This window comes from Lissotriton vulgaris, chromosome 7 (assembly GCF_964263255.1).
Source record: "Lissotriton vulgaris chromosome 7, aLisVul1.2, whole genome shotgun sequence".
NCBI lineage: Eukaryota > Metazoa > Chordata > Amphibia > Caudata > Salamandridae > Lissotriton > Lissotriton vulgaris.
The window spans coordinates 1,336,589,868-1,336,615,714 of record NC_141695.1 but is presented as its reverse complement, the minus strand read 5'-3'; the positions used below and the strand labels follow the sequence as shown (position 1 = coordinate 1,336,615,714).

The 25,847-nt window shown below is 48.1% G+C and overlaps 1 protein-coding gene across 1 annotated transcript in view; it reads left to right on the top strand.

Annotated features, from left to right (window-relative positions):
• Positions 1-25,847, top strand: part of LOC147703646 (polyserase-2-like) — a 1,078,318-nt gene that overhangs the window by 897,371 nt on the left and 155,100 nt on the right. The gene's annotated exons all lie outside the window — the stretch shown is intronic.

The following is a 25,847-nucleotide window of genomic DNA, read 5'->3' as shown; positions in this document are numbered from 1 at the left end:
CGTAGCGTCACAAAAGTGACGCTCTGGTAGCAGAAATGTGCCACAAGAGGCTTGTAAATTAGACCCTAAGTTTATGAATGACGAAGCAAACCTCACCTGTGATAGACCCACTTTGAGAAAGTGAAGGAGAAGTTCATTTAGCTAGGGCTTCAGGAGCTTTACACTTTGTTGAGGAGGTTGTTGTAAACTTTCTTTACAGAAGTGTAGGGTGGAAGGAGTTATGAATGGGTCTCCTGTTTGGGATTTATAGCCAGTTATGGTGCAGTAGTAATGGTGCAACAGGAAAAGAGCTCATAGGTTTCTGATCTGGCATGTAAACAGTCTGAGGGATAAGATTATAAGATTGACAGTCAGGCAATCGCTTCTCCAGGTGTCCCATTTACTTGGCAATAAACGCCAATACATTGAACATGGGGGCTTATTTACAAGCCTCTTGCGTCATCGGTGCGCCACATTTTCCCATACTAAAAGTGACGCTCCAGCGACTCAAGGGGGTTGTAAAAAAACCATAGGGGCAGATTCACAACAAAGAAATGCAGCACGGTGAACCAAGTCATTTTGCTGCACCATGCTGCTTTAGTTTGGAAAGACCAGAGATGCGACATATTTACAAGAATATGTTGCATCTCTGTGCTTCCCCTGCGCTGGCGCACAAACTGCAGCCATGCGCTGGCGCAGGCACCCTTTCACCATGGTGCAAGATAACTGCGGCGTGGGGAGATTGTATTTGTGCAGGAAGGGACACCTTCCTGCACAAAAACAATCACAATAGGTTTTTTTCCTCTTTCAATGCATGCTGTAGAATGCAGCACGCATTAAAAGAGGAAAAAACAAGGATAAATGAAAACATTTGTCCTTGTTGCGCCTCGCTAGGCCACCTATAGGGTGGCACTAGCATTAACACACATCTCCAGATTTACGATTTCTTGTAAATCTGGAGAAGTGCTTGTTCCATAGGTGTTGCGTGGGAACACTCATAGCAACCCCCATGGAACGCCCCTTCCATGCACATTGCTGCGTGGGAAGGGGCCTTATGTACGAGGAGAGAAAAAGTCACGCAGGGTTGCTTTTCCTCTCCTTATAAATATGGAGGAGACCTCTGCGCCACCAGTACGTCACGAAAAGTGAAGCAGTAGTGGCGCAGGGGGCTTGTATATGTGCCCCTCTGTCTGTAGAGACAACAGCTCATGCTAGTTGTATTTAAGAGTCAAGGGGTGGTTGCAGTCCTAGCAAACTCAAAATTAGTCGTTTAAGCAGGGTGAAGATGGATAGACCAACAGGGTTCTTATGAACCAATTTTAGCCACTTTGAGAGAAGAGGTAATCATGATTGTTATTATGTATGTCCACCTAAGTCACAGGTAGTGATTCTTATAGTTAGCAGGAAGTATCTCATATGGAAACATCTGACACCCTACACATTTTTGGACGGGATTTTGTTGCAGTTATTAATGAAACACATGATATGGCCAAAGCCAAAGAAGTGGGAATGGAACTTCATGGGACAGAAGTTGATTGTAAAAGCTACCAGCTTTAGGAATTTATGGAGAGTCAGACACAAAGAAAACAACAGAATTCCCCTTTCTCCGGCAAATGCATCATTTTCTAGAATTGATTATTTTCTACGTATTTTGAACATACAGAAGAGTGAGGTTTTAGAGAGCTGGAATTTTTGGCCTGGTGACTATCAGGTCATTCACCCTTGGTCACAGCATATGACAGAATCAATGCAGAAGAAAGCGTTGTTGAGGGTAAGTTTTGGACTTGAATGATCAGGAGACATGATTGTGTGTGTATGACTGCATCGCAGTATTTTGAGGAAAAAAGTAGTTCACCAGATTCCTAAAATTTTTGTGGGAAGAATAAAAAATATTGATATCTGAAAGAAACACTTTAGTTATAGATTCCTTACCCTAAATTTACCCCCAGGCGTCAGACTGGATCCCGAAAGTTTTTTCATCAGCAGCACCTCTGCGAGTCGGAAGGTGGCGTTGGTCGGCTCCGCATTCGTCGTCAGCATCCTGGTAGCTGAGATGACATTGTGGCAGCTACTTAGACGTCGCCCTCACGAGTTGACGTCACTTCTTTCTTTTTCCGCGCCAGCCAGAGCAGATCTGGGAAGAGCGGTACCTCAGTCATTTTTTCACTAGGTTTTTTTCAACCTTTGTCAACGTCTTGTTTCGCGTTTCTGACTACAAACAGGTGCACAAGGGATGCCCGGTTTTAAGGCCTGCGGTTCTTGTTACCGATTGATGTCGATGACGGATCGGCACCGCCTGTGTCTCTTTTGCCTGGAGCGTGACCACGACCCCAATTCGTGCTCTGACTGTCAGTTGTTGAAGGCTTTGCGGGAGCAGTCCCGAAAGCTGCTTGAATGACGGCAGTCGGCTCCGTGCCATTCAAGGTCCTGTTCGGGGGGGAGATCGCGGGACCGGTCATGGAGCCACCATCAGTCCGGCTCAAAGTCATCGAAGTATTCGCACTTGAGGTCAGGTAAGTCGAAGCATAAGAGGAAGTTGAAGAAGCATTGCCGCTCTTCGCCTTCTCGTCGGTCGGACGACTCGACGAGGCGCGCATGTAGTGCCACTCCCGCCGCTCCGCGTGCGAAGCCTGAAGGGTCGACTCCGAGCTTCCCTCCCTTTTTGGGACCAAGAGCGACCCCGCCCTGCTTTGTACGTTCTATGAGGCGATGCATGCCATCTTTGGGTGACCAACCCAGCTGGCACACCTTCGGGCCCGCGGAATCGGTTGAGGGGCCTAGGTCTTTGCTGTGGGTGGCTCCCGCACCGCAGGCCCCTCTTGGATCCAAGCCTGGATCAGGATCGGCACCCGTTGACCTTATTACACCTCCACTGGCGGGTTTTCATGCCCCTGTTCACTTCTGGGGCCCCTTTCCAACGGTATTTCATCAAAAAGAGGGAAGAGGAATGGGTGTCCTATCTGTTCCCCATAGCTAGGTAGGTTTTATCAAAAAGGATAGGACACTTGTAACCACTTACTCCAAGAGATATATTGAAATATATTGAAAAACCCTCATAAACGTTGTGTTTCACGAGAAGCGGTATATCTGATTCTCCGCCCCACACAAACGTTATGGCAACAGTCATTGGGTTTTTACATTCAGTATCTTGCCAGCCTCACCCGAGGCAATCTCTGGTTTTATCGTGGCAGTGTCCAGAGAAAGTTTGAGTGACCCCACTGAAGCTGAAAAAGTGAGTAAAATAGTTTCCAGGCGATGCTGTATTTTATTCAAATCGCTGGACCACTAATTAAAAATGTAAGGGTATGCTCTGGGGATAATTATGAATCCTTAGCATAGGTCATTAGGACAGAAAAAACGTCAACATGTTTCTGCTCTCTTGGCCCGTGGGTCTAAGAGCATTCTAAGAGCATTCGTCAGGACAAATAACAACAATGAACACACACAGTTAAAGATATATACTGTCACTCTTTTGTGACATGAGTGGGTCAATACAACATACTAGTCTTACCCATGTAGGTTCTGAATAGTCACCTAGAGGATTAGAAAGGAAAGAGGGTGACATACCTCATACAAAAAACCCCCCTCTTGGTGTCTTTATAGCCTGGGACTATAAGTCTGTACCTCCTGACGGGACCTGGTAACAATTACCTAAAGGTAAGACCTCACATGAGGTAATTGAGAACCTAATACTCCGTGTGAAGTAGTATTTTCACATTACTTCCGTTTTCCCTATCCAGGTTCATTCTGTGTACACCCTAAATAGAGGTATGATTTAATTAGCTATATAAGTCACAAATGATATAGCGCTCTGTGCACTACGTACCGCTGATATTCAGCTCCTTGATTTAAACTCGCCATGTTGTCATTTATGTTGTTCTGTTTCTTGAATATTTATATATTTTGTCTCTAATACGAGCATATAATTTTCAAACACAATGCATGTTCTTATTGACCACGTTTTTTAACAGTAAACTGTTAAAATGCCACCTGTCACCCTCTTTCCTTTCACTTTTTCAGCTTCAGTGGGGTCACTCAAACTTTCTCTGGACACTGCCACGATAAAACCAGAGATTGCCTCGGGTGAGGCTGGCAAGATACTGAATGTAAAAACCCAATGACTGTTGCCATAACGTTTGTGTGGGGCGGTGAATCAGATATACCGCTTCTCGTGAAACACAACGTTTATGAGGGTTTTTCAATATATTTCAATATATCTCTTGGAGTAAGTGGTTACAAGTGTCCTATCCTTTTTGATAAAACCTGCCCCTTTCCAACCACAGTGGCAACCAGAGGAAGATGAGGAGGACTGGGAGGGGTCAGGTGACCCTTTAACTGACCATCTTGGTTCTGAACAGGACTGGAGAGAGGAACTGGGGGATGCATGTGGTCTTGAAACTTCACCCGACCTTGGCATGTTGTGTCCTCCTACTGTGGCTACGGAGGAGGGAGTGTCATACACTGTGGTGTTGCGTAGGGCGGCCGAGGCTCTCAACCTCGAGCTTTCTACATTGGCAGTCAGGACTAATCTCCTGACTGAGGTGCCTAAACCGGCGGTGAGGTCTTCGGAGCCCCTGCTTCCGTTTAATGAGGCCCTCACTGACATCCTTTTGGGCACCTGACCCAGGCCCAACACGGGAGCTTCCGTGGACAGGATGATCACCTGATGCCACCGCCCGGCTCTGGGTGACCCCACTTTTCTCTCCCAACCCCCACCCCGGCGAGCTTGGTGGTCCAAGCCTCCACCTCCACAAAAGCACCTTCCCTACCGCTCCACCAGAAAGGTAATCCAAGAAGCTGGACCATCTTGGGAAGAAAATGTTCTATTCCGCCAGCTTAGGGCTTCGGTCCGTAAACACTGCATGACTCTTGGGCTGTTATTCGCACTCAGTGTGGGATACGGTGGCGCAAGTGCTGCCACGGTGTCCGGAGGAGGCCCGAACAGTGCTCTCCCATGCTGTCGCCACCGGGAGAGATGCAGCAAAGTTTACGATCCGTTGTGGGCTGGACACCACCGACTCTCTGAGCAGGACAATTTCAACGTCGGTAGCGCTTCGTCGCTTTGCCTGGTTGAGGTCTACTGGGTTTCCAGGGAATGTCCAGAACACCTTGATGGACATGCCCTTTGATGGCCGTCGCTTCTTTGGTGACAAAGCCGATAACGCCCTAGAGCGCTTCAAGGACTCACAGACTACGGCCAAGTCCTTGGGCCTCTCCTCCCATCTAGCGCAGTGGCTACGGAAGGGATGCCCCGCTACGTCCCATCCAGGGCCACAGGCCGCAGCAAGTTACCCAACCTTCGCGCAGCCAGGGATGTGGGAACCAGTGTCGTGGTTCAGGGGGCCAGCCTCCCCACTGCCTCAGCCTCCTAACCTTTCTAGTCCGACCTTTCAGGCCCATCAAACGCCAGTGGCCGGCAGGATTCGCCATCACCTCCCCCACTGGCGCACCATTACTTCGGACAGGTGGGTTTTGCAGATAGTTTGAAGGGGCTACTCCCTCCCCTTCAAGACTACCCCTCCAGCCATACCACCTCGTTACCACCGCATGTCAGAGGATCATCTGGCACTTCTCCAGCAGGAAGTTAGTGCTCTCGTGGCCAAGGGAGTCATCAAGCGCATTCCTGTCCCAGAAGTAGGTTGTGGTTGCTACTCCCACTACTTTCCAGTTCCCAAGAAGGACTAGGGCCTGTGTCCTATCTTGGATCTCAGGGATGTCAATCGCTTCCTACGGAAGGAGAAGTTCAAAATGTTGATGCTTGCTCAGGTCTTGTCTACCCTCGACTCGCAAGACTGGATGGTAGTTTTAGACTTGCAGGATGCTATTTTCACATCCCGTCCTTCAGGTTCACGGTAGACCACAAGCATTTTCAGTTTACTGTGCTCCCCTTTGGCCTTACCAGTGCCCCTTTGCTGTTCACGCAAGTGTTCACGAAAGTGATGGGGGTGGTCGCAGTTCATGTGCGCAGATCAAGGGTTTCAGTCTTCTCCTATCTCGACGGCTGGCTGTTGAAGGCGAGCTCGCCCCAGGTAGTCGTCTCCCACCTCCAGACTATGGCTGACCTCCTGCATCTGCTGGGGTTCTCCATCAATCTGCCGATTTCTCTCTCAGAAGCTCCTCTTTATCGGAGCAGTTCTGGACATGGCACAGTTTCGGGTCTATCCTCCCGAACAGCGAGTCCGGGACATTCGGGCTATGATTTCGATCTTTAAGCCCTTGTCCCGGGTTTCGGTCAGAATTACCCTGAGGCTGCTGGGCCTCATGGCCTCCTGTATCTTGCTGACCAATCAGGCCAGGTGGCCTATCCAGGCTCTACAGTGGGACCTGAAGTTCCAGTGGGCGCAGCATCGAGGGAATCTGTCTGACTACCTTCATATCTCAGAGGGCACTGCTCAACACTGCAATGGTGGCTCACGAACCAGGATTGGGTCAGTGGCAGATCCCTCTCCCTTCCCCAACCTGACCACACTGTGTTGACGGATTAAGCAAGCACAAAGGTGCACCACCAAAGACAGACGAAGAATTTTTTAGTCTGTGTCCACGTTTATATTCTTCATAAATCTTCTTTTATTTTCATACAGGTTTAAAAGACGATCAAGATTATCAAAAAATAACAGCCGATGCGTTTTGTCCTTACAAAAGGACTTCTTCAGGGCACAATGAGTCGATACGTTCAGTAAGATGATGAATAGTCTTGAGTAAAGGAGTAATCAGAAATAGGGCATACTTATGTCCGTTTGTCTGTTTTATAAAGCAGACAGAGAGCTCCTCATATTCGTGGAGTATAGAAAAAGTGGTCCAATCAATCAGAATAAACTAGTACCAGAATACCATATCGCTAAAGTGTTTCAATTTAATTTTAAAACGCGTATGGTCAGCGTCTTGTCTTTCAAATAAGAGGAGTATTTATATGGTCATGGAAAAATCCATGATCCCCAATCAGTTTAGGGGGAACCAATGTGATTAGCAAACCGGAACGTAACCGGCCCAGATCATTGGATGTTCGGCTTCCCACGTCTGCTCTTCAGTAGTGTCAGGACGGACACTGTGGTGGCAGATGCTTTCCTTCTGGGGTGGGGCGGCCACATGGGAGAGGCGGAGATCAGAGGCCTCTGGTCTCCGGCGGAGTCCGAGCTTCACATCAACCATCCGGAGCTCCGGGCATTCCGTCTTGCACTGAAGGCATTCCTTCCCTCTGTCCAGGGAAGAGTAGTGCAGGTGTTCACGAACAACACCACGGCCATGTGGTATTGCAACAAACAGGGCGGGTTGGGATCGTGGACAATATGTCAGGAGGCCCTTCGCCTCTGGACACGGCTGGAACATCAAGGCATTTCCTTGGGAGTTCAACAACTGGTAGGTTCTCTGAATGCCAGGGCAGACAAACTCAGCCGCAGGTGCCTGATGGCTCATGAATGGCGTCTTCACTCGGAGGTGGTGCAAGGTCTCAGTAGGGAGAGCCTTGGTTAGGTCTATTCGCCACCGCAGAGAACGCGCAATGTCAGCAATTCTGCCAATTTCCAAAGCGGCACTCGCTCGGCGACGCTTTTTGGTCGTGATTGGAGTTGCAGTCTGTTGTATGCCTTTTCTGCCTATACCACTTCTGCCCAGAGAGCTGAAGAAGATCAGGCGCGACCGGGTCCAAGTCATTCTTCTGGCTCCGGATTGGGCACAAAGAGTCTGGTATCCCCAGCTGCTCAACATGGCCATCGATCCTCCGGTCCAACTGCCTCTTCGGAAGGATCGTCTGTTGCAGCAGGAGGAGACGGTCCTCCACTCGAACCTGAGCAGCGTCAGTTGACATCTTTCGACCTGCCTCCCAAAGTCTGTGACATAATCTTGGCAGCCAGGCATCCCTCCACAAAGACGGTATACGCCTGCAGGTGGAACAAATTTGTGGCATGGTGCACTGCAATGGCTGTGGATCCCCTTTCTGCCCTTCTCTCTGAAGTACTCTTGTTCCTTCTCTCTGTAGCTCAGCAGGGCTCTGCTCTGGGCACTATCAAGGGCTACCTTTTAGTCATCTCTGCTTTCCTTCGGCTGCCAGATTAGCCTTCTCTTTTCAAGTCCTTGGTAGTCAACCGTTTCTTGAAAGGCCTAACACAATTCCTTTCGTAATGCCTCAGTGGGACTTGAATCTTGTACTAACTTACTTAATGTGCGCTCCCTTTGACCACTTCATAACTGTCATTTACGTCTCTTGACTCTTAAGACTGCTTTCCTGGTAGCCATCACTTCTGCTAGAAGGGTGATTGAGCTCTAGGCTCTTTCCTCAAAGCCTCCTTTCCTGTCTGTTCATCCAGACAAGGTGGTTCTGCGGACCCGTCCATCCTTTCTTCCTAAGGTGGTCACTGCCTTTTATGTTGGGCAGACCATTACATTGCCCACCTTCTTTCCGCCTCCGCATCCCTCAAAAGAAGAATAGAGGCTCCACCGTCTGGACCCAAAATGTGAGCTCTCCTATCTGGATTGCACAAAACAGTTCTGGGTGGATGATTAACTTTTTGTTGGCTTCGTGGGTGCAAAGAAGGGTCGGACGTACACAAACGCACCATTTCTTGATGGGTCATTTCTGTGTACTGAGGCGTGTTACTCTCTAGCTAAAAAGGAGCCTCCAGTGGGGCTACACGTTCACTCCACCAGGGCGACAGCAGCCACTACTGCCTTGAGAAGTGGAGAGCCTCTGAATGACATCTGTCAGGCGGCCACTTGGGCATTGCTGCACACATTCACAAAACGCCACTGCCTAGGCAGCCTAGTCTGGAGAGACGGTTTATTTTGCCGTTCTGTTCTCCAGGACTTTCTAGTGTGATCTTGGTTCGCAGACCCACCACCGGGGTTGGTATTGCTGGGGTATCTATTCTAAGGTAAGGAATCTATAACTAACGTGTTTCTTTCAGATGCACAAGTTACTTACCTTCGGTAATGATATATCAGTAAGAAACATTAGTTAGTTATAGATTCCTTTACGCCCCACCCATCCTACCCGTTCTGTGAACTGATTTCTAGGGTTAAGCACATCCTTTCAGGGTCCTAGTTTTGTGCACCAATGGTCAGTGTCTTGCATGGCTCTGCGTTTCTGGTGCAAAAAGTAGTGTACAGAACTGACGTCAGCACGCAAGGGCGGCGTCTAAGTAGCTGCTGTGATGACATCCGGCCTACCATGACTCCGACGAAGAACGCAGAGCCAACAGACGTCACCTTCCGATGGGCAGAGGTACTGCTGACATAAAAACTTTCTAGATCTAGTCTGACTCCTGGGGGTAATTCTAAGGTAAGGAATCTATAACTAACTAATGTTTCTTACAGAGGGTAAGTAATGTTTGCATTGGGCACAGAGGGTATACAAAATCAGGGGGCTAGAAGATGACTTAGGACAAATATGTGGTGTCTCTCGATTCATGGGGGCAAGCGATAGTAAGATCACACGAAAGAAGTTTAACGTAACCTTATCTCACAGTTAGCAAAATCCTGCTACAGATGGGTACAGTGGAAGTTAAATAGAGGTGGGTAATAGTGCCAGGATATTTATTCCTTGGTTGATTAGATGTGATAATAGAACCTTATAAATTGGGTTGATTAGAGACCCCTAAGTGTGCAAACATCTGGAGATTGATTTTTTTTACATAGTTATTGTAGCCTTTGAGTCAAAGTGGAGTGGTGTGGCTCACTGGTTAGAGGCGGCAGACCCGGGTGCAGAGGACGGCCCGAGACCAGGGTTCAATTCCTGATGTGGCAGGGTCGAGGACCAGGGTCAGCGGACTCGATAATTCTCACCTCGGTGCCTTCTTTAATCAGGGATCACACTCGGCAACTCTGGGCATTAGCTTGCCTCATCTCCACAACGGCCCCCCACAAACGCCGGGGATGCCTGGTTTCACCTTGGAGATACCCAGTAGTGATCATCTCAAAGGGAAAGCCAGGATGGGTTCCCCAGCGGTCTATGGCGCAGAGATACTCCTTCGGGAGTCGATTCTAGCGCGTTAGAAACTCACAAATTAAATTAAATGTATAAAATGGGACCTATGATGGCTGACGTAGCCTAGGCGAATTTGTTGAAAGAGATATTAATGAGTGTTTCTGCTTCAGAGCAGATTTGGAGGCAGTGATGACTGTGAATGGTGTTGAGCAGGCTTTATACCAAATGCATTCTGGGAATATACCACAATCGAACAGCTTCTCAGTATATTTGTTCAGAAGACTGCCTGTGATCAAGGAGGAACATGCAGAATTCTTGCACTGGTGTAAGAGAAAGTGGACACAGCCTGCAGATCTCAAATGGAATATGATTACTCTGACACATAAATAATGGAAGCCTGGGAATAAGTGTGGTTCTTACTACCATATTTTATTTATCTTCTCAGCAATAAAACAAAAGTTTAGAAAAGGTACTGGCTAATAGACAAATGACATTCAGAGGTTCTGTATCCATCTAAATTCTACATACTTGGAGATTATGGGGAGCAACTTGGACTTTGGGATTAACTGAAATAAATCCTTTCTAAACCACCAGCATGAATAGGTTGTGACCGCAGAATGAATGCTCCCTAAGGACAGTTGAAGGGGCAGTTAAGGGGCAGATGTGCACATTTTCCATTTGTAAAGAGTGGTTGTAAATTGCCACTGATGTTTTGCGAATGGAATTTGTTTTTTTAGAATTGACCAATGTACTAATAGGTCAGTTCACAAGACTTCTGAATCCTAACGGGTCGCAATCCAACCTAACTCATTTAAATTTTTTTAATTTTTCAAAACCTTTATTGAAGAGAAAACAGAAAAACAATAAGGCATGTTACAGGTTGTCATTTCATCGGTGGCCGCAGATGAAGCTGCATTTACAGATAAAGTTGACGTTACATAGCAATTGGTGATTAGATGTTAACACAGCACATTGCATGCTGATCAGAGTTATGGTGGTTGCATTATGGAGGGGGAATTAGATAAGTCAGGTCTGAGGTGTGGTCTAAGCCCATGGAGTCAATGTCAGTGAATTAAGTGTAAACAGGGAGGGGGGAGTTGTAATATCGTCAATGGTGACTTGCTGTTGGAGGAAGAATGTGAGCGGGCCCCATATGTCAGGAGGGCCAATTGAATGCCTATTACACACACACAGAGTACAGAAGTATAGAAATTCTCAGTCTTAATAGACACACAGTGAACTGATTATAGCTGCCAGAGAAACACAGTTGTTTTCGTGATTAAATCTTCATTTTAATGGTCTCTTGATTGCCAGCCGACACGTGTTTCGTCCCAGGAATGTTAAATTCCGGGACTCATCAGGGCTGAGAAAAGGCTAGGATGAAGTGTTTTGGTCGCTAGTCCGGTGATAATTCCAACCCGGTTAAAGGGCTTATCCCATCGTCTGTTTGCACCACCACCCTTACGACACTTAGTTTGTGTGCTAATAGGGCTGTGCGCCCAGTATTTCCCCTTTTTTCCTTCAAAAACCCTTTTCTTAACAGGATTATACCCATATGTCAGGAGGTCTACTGGCCGCAGGCATCAGATTCCAGAATTCGCCAAGGAGCGTCTGGCAGCGGGCAGCATCATCCAACCAACATTTAGCTTGGAGTGCCGTTTTACAGCCCCAGTGAATGGCCACCCGGCGTTTTTGCGAGCACCAGAAGCATTGCAGTCAATTTGGGATTTGCATCTGATACATGCCCCACATAACCCAAGAGGCACAGCAGGGGATCAGGGGCGACGCACTCAAGTGTAATCTCGCTGATGACGGCACACACCTCCGCCCAAAACGCAGAAACCCCGGAGCACAGCCAGGCCAGGTGTGCAAAATCTACGCAGGGGGACGAGCAATGCATGCATCTGTCAGTGACCCTTAAGCCCATCTTGTGGAGTGAAGTAGGGGTATGGTAGAGTTTGTGTAGGTACTTAAAATGGACGGTAGTTAGGGAAAAGGCGTTTATTTTGGTTGCAACAGTAGTGCCAGCGCTCAGGAGAGATATCGCTTTCTAGGTCTGCACTCCATGCGTTGCGAGCACGTTCTGTGTTGGTGAGGGAAGCAGCCAGTGTGATAGCATAGAGTTTCTTGACCCGTTTCCGAGGATAGTTAGATGAACTGACAAACTCAAGCGCTGCATCGGGCTAGGGAGCAAGAGGAAAAGTGGGATTATCACTTCTGCACGTCCCCCTAATCTGATAGTAGAGAAGCCTATCAAGCGGGGAAGAATTTTCTGGGAGTGCGAAAAGTTATTGTCAGGATACATGTCGGCATTGATGCGGATGGCCCAGGACGGATTGCTGGTGAGCCGCATGGATGGTGCATAGAGGATGCTGGTGTATTTTGGCAACTCATCCCAGGCCCAGCGCAGACACTCAACCGTGTCAACCTCACCACGGGGGACTTTGTGCGGCAAAAAAATGTGCAGTCTGCAGTGGCCAAGGGGAGGCAAGGTCTGCCTCGACAGCCACATGAGGTTGGAAAGGTATGGGGTGGATCCAGAAGTGGAGAAAACTGGCATGGGCGCACAGCGCGTAGAGCCTGAAATCCAAACTACCTTATTAGTATTCATGAGGTAGGTCACAAATTGCGACTCAGTAAGATTGGATTCCATCTCAGGGATGTCTTTATTTAATTGAATTTTTTAACTACTTTTAGAGTTAGTACAAATATTTAGAATAAAAATGCAGTCTGAAGGCTTACGTTTAACAGAGGGAGAAAAAAGTAACCTATCTCTTTTAGAAGGTTGGAGGCACTCTTTTCACAATGCCTTGTACTGGCAGTTGCCTCCAATGTTCTTAAGGGGATAGGTTCCTTTGTCTGTCTCTGTTAAGTATAAGCCGGCAGACTGTAATTTTGCATTCATGTTCTCTAGTTGGTTCAAAGTCTCATTGTCCCAAAAATGTTATTGGAAGACACTGCAATCATTTTCCATGAATACATTTAGAAAGATTCTGATGAACATTCAGGAAAAATTCAACATTTTTTAGGCTTTAATTCAACAGATTTATTCAGAAGATTTATGGACAAAGGCATTCTTTGATGTCGTTTCCAAGAAAAATAACTATTTAATGGTATTTTGGGGTCAACGCACATAGCAGGAAACTATTGAAGCGTTTATGACTTCAAAGAAAATACATATGATGGAGAACCAGGACTACAAGTACGTAACATTTTCTTTTTTTAAATGCAGCCTGTGTTCCTTAAAGGAAACAGAGCTGCACTTTAAGCACAGTAAAGTATAAAAGGCAAAGGTCCCTAATAAGAGACAATATATTTTGTAATGATAAATATCTTGCTTCTGAGTTAATAATCCTACATGAACATAAATGAATTTCATCAAACACTAAATTGTGGCCACAACCAGACTATGGAACACACTCCCCCTTTCCATTAAGACCAGTCCCACCCTGCTCACCTTTCGCAAACAATTAAAGACATGGCTCTTTAACCAATAAACCACCCGCCCCAGGTCATTTCCTCTGCCCAGTCCGTAGCTAAGAGACACCTAAGGGTATTTGTGCGCTCTGCAAGACACTTAAATAAATAAATAAAATAAATAACATGGTGCAGTGAGGTGGGAAAGTTGTGCTCGGAGCTCAAACAAAAGCGAAACACTGAATAATTTACAGAACTAAATGTGTATCCCAATTTTCATAAACACCCTCAGGTCCCTAGTGATGCAAGTGCATCCCTTGTGATATAGCCTTCTAACCCCACATTCCTAACTTTTTTAATATTGACTGGGTGCCAGCCTGGGGTCCATATTTATCAAGGTTTTGCATCACCAGTGTGGCATGCACGGGGTGCAAGGGTGACACAAAACCTACTTGAGATTTATCAAGGTCATCTTGTATGGCCCTGCATGGATTGACTAATCTCAAGGGGTTTTATCTCCGCTTTTTTGGCTTTAAAAGCCAAGAAAGCGGAGATAAAATTATCTCCCTATTAGCTAGCTGTCGCTAACACCAGTTAGCGACAGCTAGTAGGAGATAGCGACCATCTTGGGCCCCGCTTTGCATGTTAATGATATTTATGTACATCAGGAATGCGGGGTGGATTTTCTGGAAGATCGAGTTTCTATGGCCCCCCTTTTGAAATGGATATCTGTATGGCTCAATCCAGAGCTCGAAGTTAATCATGAAATCCTGAAGGACTGCTTAAAATTAGATCACTGGAACAAGATCCCTTGGCTGAAATATGTTGAACAGTTGTGTGTAAAGCTGGGACGGCCCGAACTGTTCCACAATCCATCCGCCCTTGTGAAAGCTGATCTGAAGTGGACAAAGAACACTTTTTTGCTGTATAGTGGAATGGACAGAGAAAACAGGGAGCTGTTAAAACCTTCTGTTAGGTCTCATCAATTGATTGTTTCTTCAGACCATGAACCGGAACTTTATTTGAAGGTTGTTAACAATCCAAACCATAGGTACCTTCTCACTAAGTTCCGATTGAACAAAGTCCACCTGTTAATTTCTGGCCGTCCTGGCTGGACCAGGGACTTGGAATTGAATATATGTAGCTGTGATGGTTACTCAATCATGGATACTGTCCATTACCTGTTCTTCTGTGCCCACTTTAAAGACATCAGGAAAAAATTAATTATTCCCCTGTTAAAGGGAAGAGCGTTTAGGCAGGTTAAACCAGCTTTATTGTATCTTCAGATGTTAACAGATATCTGGGAAATCTATAATGTGGCCAAATTTTTAACTATTGCAGTGAGACTGGGTAAAAAGATCAATTGGACGTAGAATACCCACTACAAATATCGCCTATTGTATATCTGAATCTAGTTTTTTATCTTGTAATGCTTTTACTAACGCTTGTCTCTTTTTAACCGTAGAATGTAACTTTTTTAATGTTGTATTGTGATCCTTGGACCATTTTTTATGTGTGTCTTGTACTTTTATGGTTTTTGAAAATTGAACCGAATAAAGTATTTCTTGACTTGACTTGATATTTATCACTAATGACATGGAAAGTGGGCGTGCCAAGATGTTAGCGCCTGGAAACAGTAGCTAACATCGCTATCTCCTATTACCAACTTTTGGAGATATTCGCGTTAAGCGCGAATATCTCCAAAAGCTAACACCTGCCCCTGAGTAGTTCTTAGCCAGGTTATCCATGGTAGGTGGATAACAGGGCTAAGAGCATTAGCTCAGTAATGCAGTCAGCGATATTCATGCATTTCGGCCGATTTTTATCGCTTAGGAGATATACCTTGATAATAGCAAGGTTCCTAAGCGATAAAAATCGCCGCAGCTCGGCGATGAAAATATCGCCGCTAAACCAACATAGCGATAATTATCGCTAGTTGTTGGTAATATGCCCCCTAGCCCCTTCCTTTCCTTATCGTGGGTGCGGGCACACGTACTCTGCAGGCAGATCCGATTTGAATTTTGTGGGTTTATTATAACCTCGTTCAGATTGGAGGATGGGCTTTAAGACTGCTAAGTAATGACTTGGACTTCATTCATCTGGTCCATATAAAAGTACCTGCATGGATGAAGAAGACCTTCTATTTTATTAGATTTATTTTGGGGAATTGCTGTTGAATATCTACTTTGAAGCAGATTTTACAGGCCTTTGGACTCATTCGTCTGGTCCCTACAAAAGTGCCTGCACTGATGAAGATCTACTATTTTATTAGATTTTGTTTGGGTAATTGCTGTTTAATTTTTACTTTGAAGCGGATTCTTTACAGATCTTTTTGTATGGTATAAACTTTGTTCGAATACACATTGAGCAACGATCTTGATAACCCAGATTGACTTTTTGCAGCAAATGGAATTTATCTGCAACTCAGTACAGACTCTTCCTAGAAACCGTAGTATACTCATTTTCGTCTGAATTGACTTATTCTTTGGACACACGGAATGGAACTTGGTCCATGTATTTTTATTTTCGCCCTTATAAAAGGAACTAAACTTGTTGGCTTTTGTCCGGTATTTTTTACAAAGAACAATAAAGAATTTTGTAAAATACAATATTGCCTGATTTATGACTTCATCCCTGGTGCTGCCTCCACCTCTCTTGAAAATCTAGCGCCTTCGCTGCTTCTGTCGGCCAACGGCCGTCGCAAGCACTACCACCGTAGTGCTGCGCAAGTCCGTTGGCTGACCCGGCCCTGCCCACTTAATTAAACCACCACACCATGGCGGAATTCGCGCAGCAGTTAAGCAGTTAAAGTAATGCAATGCAGTGCAAATCGCTACCTTGCGTTACCCTGCCCCAGGGAGGCATTCCATGGGTGAAGCGTGGATGTTCCCATGCACTTACTCATGAATTTTGGTGCATTCCCAGACTTACTATTAGTGGTAGACCTGAGAATGCATTAAAATTCTACTCCTCCCCAGGTGGGGCGTGACAAGGGGAAATATCTTTGTTTTTCCACGTTTTTATCTTTCTGCAGCACACATAGAAAAAGGAAAATACCTCTCAGATTTGTTTTTGTGCAGGAAGGTGTCCCTTCCTGCACACAAACAGTCCTGCCTACAATGCAGGCACCCTTGCACCATGACGGAAGCATTTCAGCTTTGGCACTAGGCAGCCAAAATAGTGCTGCAAGGAATGTTGCTGCACTGCCCTGTGACAAAAACTACAGGGCAGGAATGCGCACCATCAGTAAGATAGAGCGCATTCCTGGGCCTCATTCAGGAAAAGTGTTTTAGCGCTGCGACAAAACAGTGTTGCAACATTTTTCTCTACGCCCTTCTTGCAACACCATGGATGTGCTGTATGCACTGTACAACATTCCATGTCGCAATTAATGACAGAAACATCTGGAATCATGATGTATCTGTCAGCGCTAAAGTCACGCATTGCTGCAGTTGTGTCACAAGCATGATGCATCTCCAGCAATGCATGGGTTCAGCCTATCCCTGTAGCACTGCGTCACCCTTACGTCTGCCATGAGGCAGGCGTAAGGTACTGATGCAGTGCAGTCCTACAATTGTCGCAGTGAAAGCTGATGATTTTCACTGTGTCATTCCTCTGAGGCTTTGTTGCGTGGGAACGCACACCCTGCACACATCATACCTAATGCAGGTGTAATGTGGCACAGGGCTTCAGAAGGTCACGCCTATGCCTACATGCATCACTTTGCAAATACGGAGCAATGTGGTGCAAGATTCACGCTGCAAGTACATCAAGAAACTGGCACACTGTCGGGGTGAAACTGTCAGAAGGGGCTCATGAATAAGCCCCCCTGTCTTATTCACCTACGTTGGCGCACAATGGCTGCCATGCGCCAACGCAGGCACCCTTGCGCCATGGTGCAAGGGTGACAGTGTTGTGGAGTTGACTGATGTTGTTGCTCCATCACTTCTCGAGGCGTCTGCAGGGCATCTGGACTGGTGGAGGGCGGGAGTGAACCGGTAGGCCTTCTTGGAGTGCTGTTTGCCTGATCTTTTGTTGAGGGGTGCCAGGGTGTCGGCGCAGTTGGAGATCCATTGGCGGAAGTTGTGCGCTGCTGTGTTATCGTCTGTAAGCGTTGGCGGAGGGGTGGTACTGAGGGAGTTGACAAGAAGATCTTCTGTGGCCTTGATCCAGCTGCAATGGGGTTGATGTGATGTATACAATGATAGTCGGTCCAGGAGAATCCAGGGGTGTGGCTATAGTTGAAGTTCCCGCTGGCGGAGGAGACATGCTTGAGCGTGTGTCCTGCTATGTGGTTTGGTGCAGTGATTAGCTGCTTGAGTTGATGTTGGTGAGCTTCCCCAGAAGGTGGTGGTTTTCTGGTCACTGGCCACTGGGATTCTTCAGGTGGAACTTGAGGGCTCCGAGTAGGATGGGAGAGCATGGGTGCAATGAGGTCTACAAGGGTATCGGTGAATAGGGGCTCGGGGGGACTGCAGATGAGGGTGCCTGCAAATGATGAGGTTGGGGTTGGTCCTGATCTGGAATTGAAGGTGTTCCATTCTCACTGTTGGGTCATTAGAGTGCTTTGTCAGTAGGAGTGTGCTTTTGGAGGAGATGGCAATGCCTACTCTTGGATGGTCGGGGTGGTCCTTGCTGGGGATTTAGTAGCTGTCAGGGATGACGCTGTCCGGTCCGGAGCAGAGGTTGGTCCAGGTTTCCCTTAAGAAGGCGATGTCTGAAGAGGTGGTATCAAGGAGATCCCAGATTTCTGTTGTGTGTTTGTGGAGGGACCGCACGTTGAGTAGGATGCAGTTGAGACATTTGGGTGCGCTGTTGGTCGACTTGCTCTTCGCTTCCAAGCTGAGTGGTCGCTCCCCTGCTGCTGCGGTATCGTTGCAGAACGCATATTGCATTATTTGGAGTGCCATTTATAACTTTAGCCTGCTTTGTGCGCTGACTGCCGCTGCGTGCTCTGTCTAACGCTTTTGCCCTATTGCATACTGAATTAGCTGATTTGCCTTTCGCATTGTGACACTGCCAGCGTGACTTGATTTGCAGATTTGGTGCTTATGTTTCGAAATCGCCGCTTTGCTTATTAGCATTCTGATTTTATAGCGCTTTTCAGCATTTGTGTGTTTTCCCCCTAGCGCTCTCTCCGTCCTGACCCCTCCGCCTCCATTTTGTTGATTGTTATTGACCTCCTCCTTAACCCGACCCGCCTCCCAGCTGAACCCCCCTCTCACAGTCAACAAACAGCGCTCCATTACCTGGAAGCGCCGTGACTCGCTCTTCGCTTCCAAGCTGAGTGGTCGCTCCCCTGCTGCTGCGGTATCGTTGCAGAACGCATATTGCATTATTTGGAGTGCCATTTATAACTTTAGCCTGCTTTGTGCGCTGACTGCCGCTGCGTGCTCTGTCTAACGCTTTTGCCCTATTGCATACTGAATTAGCTGATTTGCCTTTCGCATTGTGACACTGCCAGCGTGACTTGATTTGCAGATTTGGTGCTTATGTTTCGAAATCGCCGCTTTGCTTATTAGCATTCTGATTTGATAGCGCTTTTCAGCATTTGTGTGTTTTCCCCCTAGCGCTCTCTCCGTCCTGACCCCTCCGCCTCCATTTTGTTGATTGTTATTGACCTCCTCCTTAACCCGACCCGCCTCCCAGCTGAACCACCCTCCCACAGTCAACAAACAGCGCTCCATTACCTGGAAGCGCCGTGACTCGCTCTTCGCTTCCAAGCTGAGTGGTCGCTCCCCTGCTGCTGCGGTATCGTTGCAGAACGCATATTGCATTATTTGGAGTGCCATTTATAACTTTAGCCTGCTTTGTGCGCTGACTGCCGCTGCGTGCTCTGTCTAACGCTTTTGCCCTATTGCATACTGAATTAGCTGATTTGCCTTTCGCATTGTGACACTGCCAGCGTGACTTGATTTGCAGATTTGGTGCTTATGTTTCGAAATCGCCGCTTTGCTTATTAGCATTCTGATTTTATAGCGCTTTTCAGCATTTGTGTGTTTTCCCCCTAGCGCTCTCTCCGTCCTGACCCCTCCGCCTCCATTTTGTTGATTGTTATTGACCTCCTCCTTAACCCGACCCGCCTCCCAGCTGAACCGACCTCGCCCCTCCCCCTCCTCTGTCCATTTATGTCAGATGGTCCCATGCGCAGCGTCCACGCGCTACGTACACGCTGAAGGTGCGCCAAAGGTAAGCCCGTCTACGCCCGTCCGCGCCTGGACCACGCCCAGCGCCAGACCCCCTGTCCCTCGCATTGCCCAGCCCTCCCGGATTACCTACGATGCCGCCACCCTCCTAGCCCTTAACCCCGGTCGCGCCCCCAACTGCGTCCAAGCCGCCCCTGGACACACCCATGGACCTTTCTCCTGCTTCTCCTGCAAATTCAGCGGCACCGACAACATCTCCGCTACGACCACACCACAGATTCCCGACCCCAACCACCTACAATGCATCCTTCTCAACACCCGCTCGGTCCACAGACACGCCATTGACCTATGGAATCTACTAGACACCATTTCTCCGGACATCGCCTTCCTAACGGAAACATGGATGAATGCTTCCTCCGCACCAGACATCACCATTGCCATCCCTGAAGACTATAAGATCACTCGCAAAGACCGTACCAGCCACACAGGAGGAGGAATCGCTATCGTCCATAAGAAATCAATCCGCATCTCAACCAGTTCTGACGCCAACCTCGCTAACTCCGAACACCTTCACTTCCAGATCCACATCGACCCCAAAACCACTCTCAGAGGCACCCTCCTCTACAGACCACCAGGTCCCCGCGCAAAATTCAGTGAAGACATCACGGACTTCATCACCCCACACGCGCTCCCCTCCAAAGACTACATCCTTCTGGGAGACCTCAACTTTCACCTTGAAAAGATCAACGACCGTAACACCGCCACCCTCTTGGACAACCTCGCCAACCTCGGACTTAAACAACTAGTCACTTCCCCCACCCACATCGCAGGTCACACACTCGACCCCATCTTCACATCCAGCAATCATGTCTCCTTCAGCCACACTACGGACCTCCTTTGGACTGACCACAGCTGCGTTCACTTCACCTACAACAAACCAAAACCCAGCATCCACCTCCAACCTACCCTGCAAAGAAACTGGAACAAAATCACCACGGACCAAATCTCCGCATCGCTCCTTCGAAACACCCCAGCCCTCTCTTCTAACGCTAACGAAGCCGCCGCCAACCTCACCCTATGGTTATCCAACACCGCCGACACCTTAGCACCACTGAAAAAACGTCAAAGCAAACCTGGCAGCAAGAAGGCCTCATGGTTCAACGATGATCTCAAGAAGTCCAAGAAAGTCTGCCGCTCCCTTGAAAAGGCCTGGAAAAAAGACCCAACCACTAGCACCAAGCACGCCTTCAAAAACGCCACCCGCACTCACCACCAACTAATCCGAAAAGCCAAGAAAACAGCATTCAAGGATCGACTTGACAGCAAGGAACTTTTCAACATCGTCAAGGAATTTTCCAATCCCTCGGCCAACTCCAACGACATCACCCCCTCTCAAACCCTCTGCGACTCCCTAGCCTCATTTTTCCACAACAAGATTGCAGACATCCACAACAGGTTTGACAACCAACCCGGAAACCAACCCACCCTACCATTTGCTGATCATCTTCCCCCCGTGAACACCCTTAACGACTGGAACCCAATCTCCACTGAGGACACCATCCGCCTGATGAACTCCATCCACTCAGGATCCCCCACAGACCCATGCCCTCACCACATCTTCAACAAAGCAGACTCCGTCATAGCACCGCACCTCCGAGACGTCATCAAATGCTCCTTCAACTCCGCCACCTTCCCGGAAGACTGGAAACACGCTGAACTCACCGCCCTTCTGAAAAAACCCACAGCGGACCCCACCGAACTCAAAAATTACCGCCCCATCTCGCTTCTTCCATTCCCGGCCAAAGTCATCGAGAAAGCTGTCAACAACCAGCTCGCCGCCTTCCTCGAAGCCAACAAATCCCTCGACCCCTCACAATCTGGCTTCCGAGCAAAACACAGCACTGAGACCGCCCTCATCGCAGCAACAGACGACATTCGAACTCTACTGGACAATGGAGACACAGTCGCCCTCATCCTCCTTGACCTCTCTGCAGCATTCGACACAGTCTGCCACAGCACCCTTTTACAACGCCTCAATAACATCGGAATCCAAGGAAAAGCACTTGAATGGATCACCTCGTTCCTCACCGGAAGAACCCAGAGAGTCCGCCTTCCACCATTCAAGTCCGAGGCCTCTGAAGTCATCTGCGGCGTACCACAAGGATCCTCACTCAGTCCCACCCTCTTCAACGTATACATGAGCCCCCTCGCGGCCATCGCACGCCAACACAACCTCAACATCATCTCTTACGCGGATGACACTCAACTGATCCTTTCTCTCACCAACGACCCCAGCACCGCCAAAACTAACCTACACGAAGGAATGAAAGAAGTTGCCGAATGGATGAAACAAAGCCGTCTGAAACTGAACTCAGACAAAACAGAAGTCCTCATCTTAGGTACATCCCCCTCTGCATGGGACGACTCCTGGTGGCCGGAAGCCCTCGGAAAAGCACCCATCCCGACAGACCACGCACGGAACCTAGGCGTCATCCTGGACTCTTCACTCTCAATGAACAGACAAGTCAGCGCCGTATCCTCTTCCTGCTTCAACATTCTTCGCATGCTCAGAAAAACATTTTGCTGGATCCCCTCCGAAACAAGGAAAACAGTCACCCACGCTCTAGTCACGAGCCGACTGGACTACGGAAACACCCTCTACGCAGGTACTACTGCAAAACTCCAGAAGAAACTCCAACGAATCCAAAACGCCTCAGCCAGGCTCATATTAGACATCCCACGCAACGAACACATCTCTGGTCACCTTAAAGACCTCCACTGGCTACCCGTCAATAAGAGGATCACTTTCCGACTGCTTACCCACGCACACAAATCACTCTACGACATCGGACCAGAATGCCTCAACTCACGACTGTCCTTCTACACCCCCTCCCGCCAACTACGTTCTTCCAGCCAAGCCCTCGCCACCGTACCTCGCATCAACAAGACCACCATGGGAGGCAGATCCTTTTCATACCTGGCTGCTAAAACATGGAATTCACTCCCCGTTTACCTTCGCCTTACCCAGAACCACCTAGCATTCAGAAAGCAACTTAAAACGTGGATATTTGACAAGTAATCCTCCTCCCCTTCCTAAGCGCCTTGAAACCCTCTGGGTATGTAGTGCGCTATATAAATTCTATGACTTGACTTGACTTGACTGGGCGGCACGAGGCACTGGTGTGCTGATGTGGCAGAAGGTGCGTTTGTAGTTTCAACAGGCGCAGGCTTCAAGAGACGTCCACAGTGTTGCTAGATGGTAGGTGATGTGGCATCCAGGGTTGATGGCGAGGAGGGTGCTGGTTTCGTAGCAGTAGAGTGTCCGACAGGAAGGGTCTTGGTGCTGGGTACAATCCAGGGGCAGACGGACGCAGACAGGCTTCCCTATGACTTGCCTTTGGAACGGGAGACATCCATTACAACACAGGCATTACATCGTAATGCCTTAACAATGCAACTTTTACAAAGCAAGGAGTCTTTACAATGCTTGTCATTGCAATGCATTGTAAGGTTAGTAATGGAGAATTTCGTATTTTCCGTTGGTTATGGGTTATGGGGTGCAGAGGTTAATTTGAGGGTTCCGGATGGGTTTTTGGGTGCAAGGGTTAGTTTTAGCGTTGCACTCACTGGAGTGGGAATAGTCATATTTAACCCTCCGCTATCCAGCACTTTCCCCACCGTTACAATCTGCATAGTATTAGTGTGCATTGTAATGGAAAATTCCTTTGACACATCAGTGGTAGGCCCCCTGTGCATGGGCGCACAGCGGCTGCCATTGAGAAGTGCTGTGGGAGGGACTGGACAGCCAGGAGGCAGGAAACGCAGGAAAGGACTTGAGGGGGCAGGGACACGGGGCATGGGTGAGAGCCAGGATTGTAAATATTTTTTTTAAGATTTTTTACCTCGAGGCCGGGTCACGCGTCTTCTGTGCTCCTGCTCTCCTGAGTCTGCTTCCAGAAACAGGAAGAAGGCAGCCAGGCTCCCTCTCCCAAGCCATTGCAGTGTTGTGATTGTTCTTGAGCCCCATGACAAGGCGTTCAGCCAGGGGCAGGAGGGGTGGGCATGTTCTCCATGCAGGCTGCAATGCAGGTTGCAATGCAAACAGGGAAGGGTGCATGACTGATTTAGCTGACAAAACAGTAATTACCCACTTGAGTGAGCATACTACTCTGCCCCTGCCCTGCTCTATGAGTGGAGCAGCCCTACCCACCCTCCCGCCTGCAAAGGAAACATAGCATGGGTGCATCAGGAAGTTTACACAAGTAGATGATGGACGGAGCGCTGAAACTTTTCAGACACTCACCCCCAGTCACAGATCTGGGTTGAATCCATCCTCATTGTTTTAACTCACTTCCCAACCCCAGTTCAGACACAGCTATATGCAAATCAGTCTTGACCCTGTGCCTCATGGGAGCCGTCCAGCCCGAACTGCAAAGCCATGTTCTCCCTGGACCGGAAACAAGCATCCTGTGACCGGTTTCGGGATAACAGCCCTCATAAGCCAGGCTAGCTTGAATCCAGTGGCAAAGTAAGCAAGGGACCCACTAACAGCCCTCATCAACTGGGGTGGCTAAGTAAGCTAAAGAACGATGATGGATTCATCCAAAATCTGTGACTGGGGGTGAGTGTCTGAAAAGTTTCAGAGCTCTGTTCATTATCTCCTTGTGTTTTCTTTGCATCAGGACAGCGAGGAGGCAGGAAACGCGGGAAAGTTATCACCATGTTATTATTTTTCCTATCATCATGTTATTATTTTTCCTCTTGGGTGATGCACTTCCCCCATAGCGGATGATCTGCCACTGGGGGTGCGTCATCCACAGGGGCTAGGCTTCGCCGACTTGACCCCCGGGCATCCTCTGCTACGCGCCCCACATTCTCCTTACCTGGACATTGACAAAGTGGTGCAAACTGCTGTACTCTCTCCTAATCCGTGACTCAGCCAGCAGGAGCCTCAACCAGGTGGGATTTCACAAGCATGGGTAAAGCAGTTGCCACCAAGTCCACTGGGGAACCTCCCAATGCAAGTGATGCAACAGGACCCCCTTAGGCGTGAAGTTGCAGTGCTCCCACCACACATGGTCTGTGCAGCTCTGGGCCGTCACCCTCCACAGTGTCTGGCCAGCGCAACATCATCCGGACTGTGATGCACAGAGGCCCTGCCCAACATTGGTAGTCTCCTCCGTGCACCACGGTGTAGTGGTGGATCAGAGTATGCAAAGCGGACCTCCCTTCGTTGGTAGGCAGGAGCGCCTCTACCGTTCACATCTCCTAGGGGCTCAAGACGGTCTTCTCACACAGGTCAGCAACGTGTCTCCATTTGACCTGCCAGACTTCACCCCCAGGTAAGGGACAATGCTGCGCCTCAATGTCTCCCGCTGAGGCCTATTGACTCCACAGCACCTCTGCATCCCAATCCGGGTCTCAGACACAGGCCCAGGGAGGCCTCCGGGCCCTGGGGACTGTCCTTCGATTTCAAGATTTTCAATGCCATGGTGATGCAAGAAGTGCGCTATGAAAAGTGATGCATCACTGGTTTTGCACAGCAATGCGCCTCTTTTCATAGACGTAGTCCTGAATTTCCTCTTCCCCAGGACTATGGCTGATCATCCTGGCTTATGGGAGTTTGAGGGGGTTGTTGATCTGTGCTACACTTGGCCCTGGCTGCTCCATTCCACATTCTATTAGTTTTAAATCCTATTTTTCATTGGAGGTCGACTGATAGGCTATTTTTGCCTCTAGAGGCAAAAAACTCAGTTTGGGCTGACTAACGTGCATTTTTTTGCTGCTAATGGGCCCTTCATTCGTTTTTGCCCGCAAACGCCAGAATTTCAATAGCCTTCATGCTAGTGTAAATGGCAATTTTCACTGCGACTCCTTGAAACTATCGGCATGTAGCAACATCTTGTACATACGTCGCTAACAAGGCAAATGTTTTCAGTGATACATGGCGGTAGGAAAACTGCCACTAACTAGCGTTAGTGGTAGTTATCGCCAGTCTTTGCACATATGGCCCTTATTATCTTCACATTTGTTGCCAAAGTTTCATAACGGAAATCACTGGGTGAAACCAAATAGTGATGCGATCACATTTCGATGGGAGCAGTAACTGATGTTACAGATGGTGTTATGGGCACAATGTTCATACATTGGCATCGGAAAATGTTTGTGTGAGTCCTTGCATATATAACTTGGTTGCTTGTAGTCATCAAGGTGTATAAATGTGGTGCGAGAGGTTAGTATGGGCAGGCCAGAATGATCGAACTTTGCTGGCAGCTACTGTGTGGTCCAATTCTTTGGTTGAACTTTTTCTCTCGCTGTATCCCCTACAAGATGACTTTTCGTTAGTCTCCTTTGTTTATGTGTCTTTTCAGCTGTGGGGTTAGGGT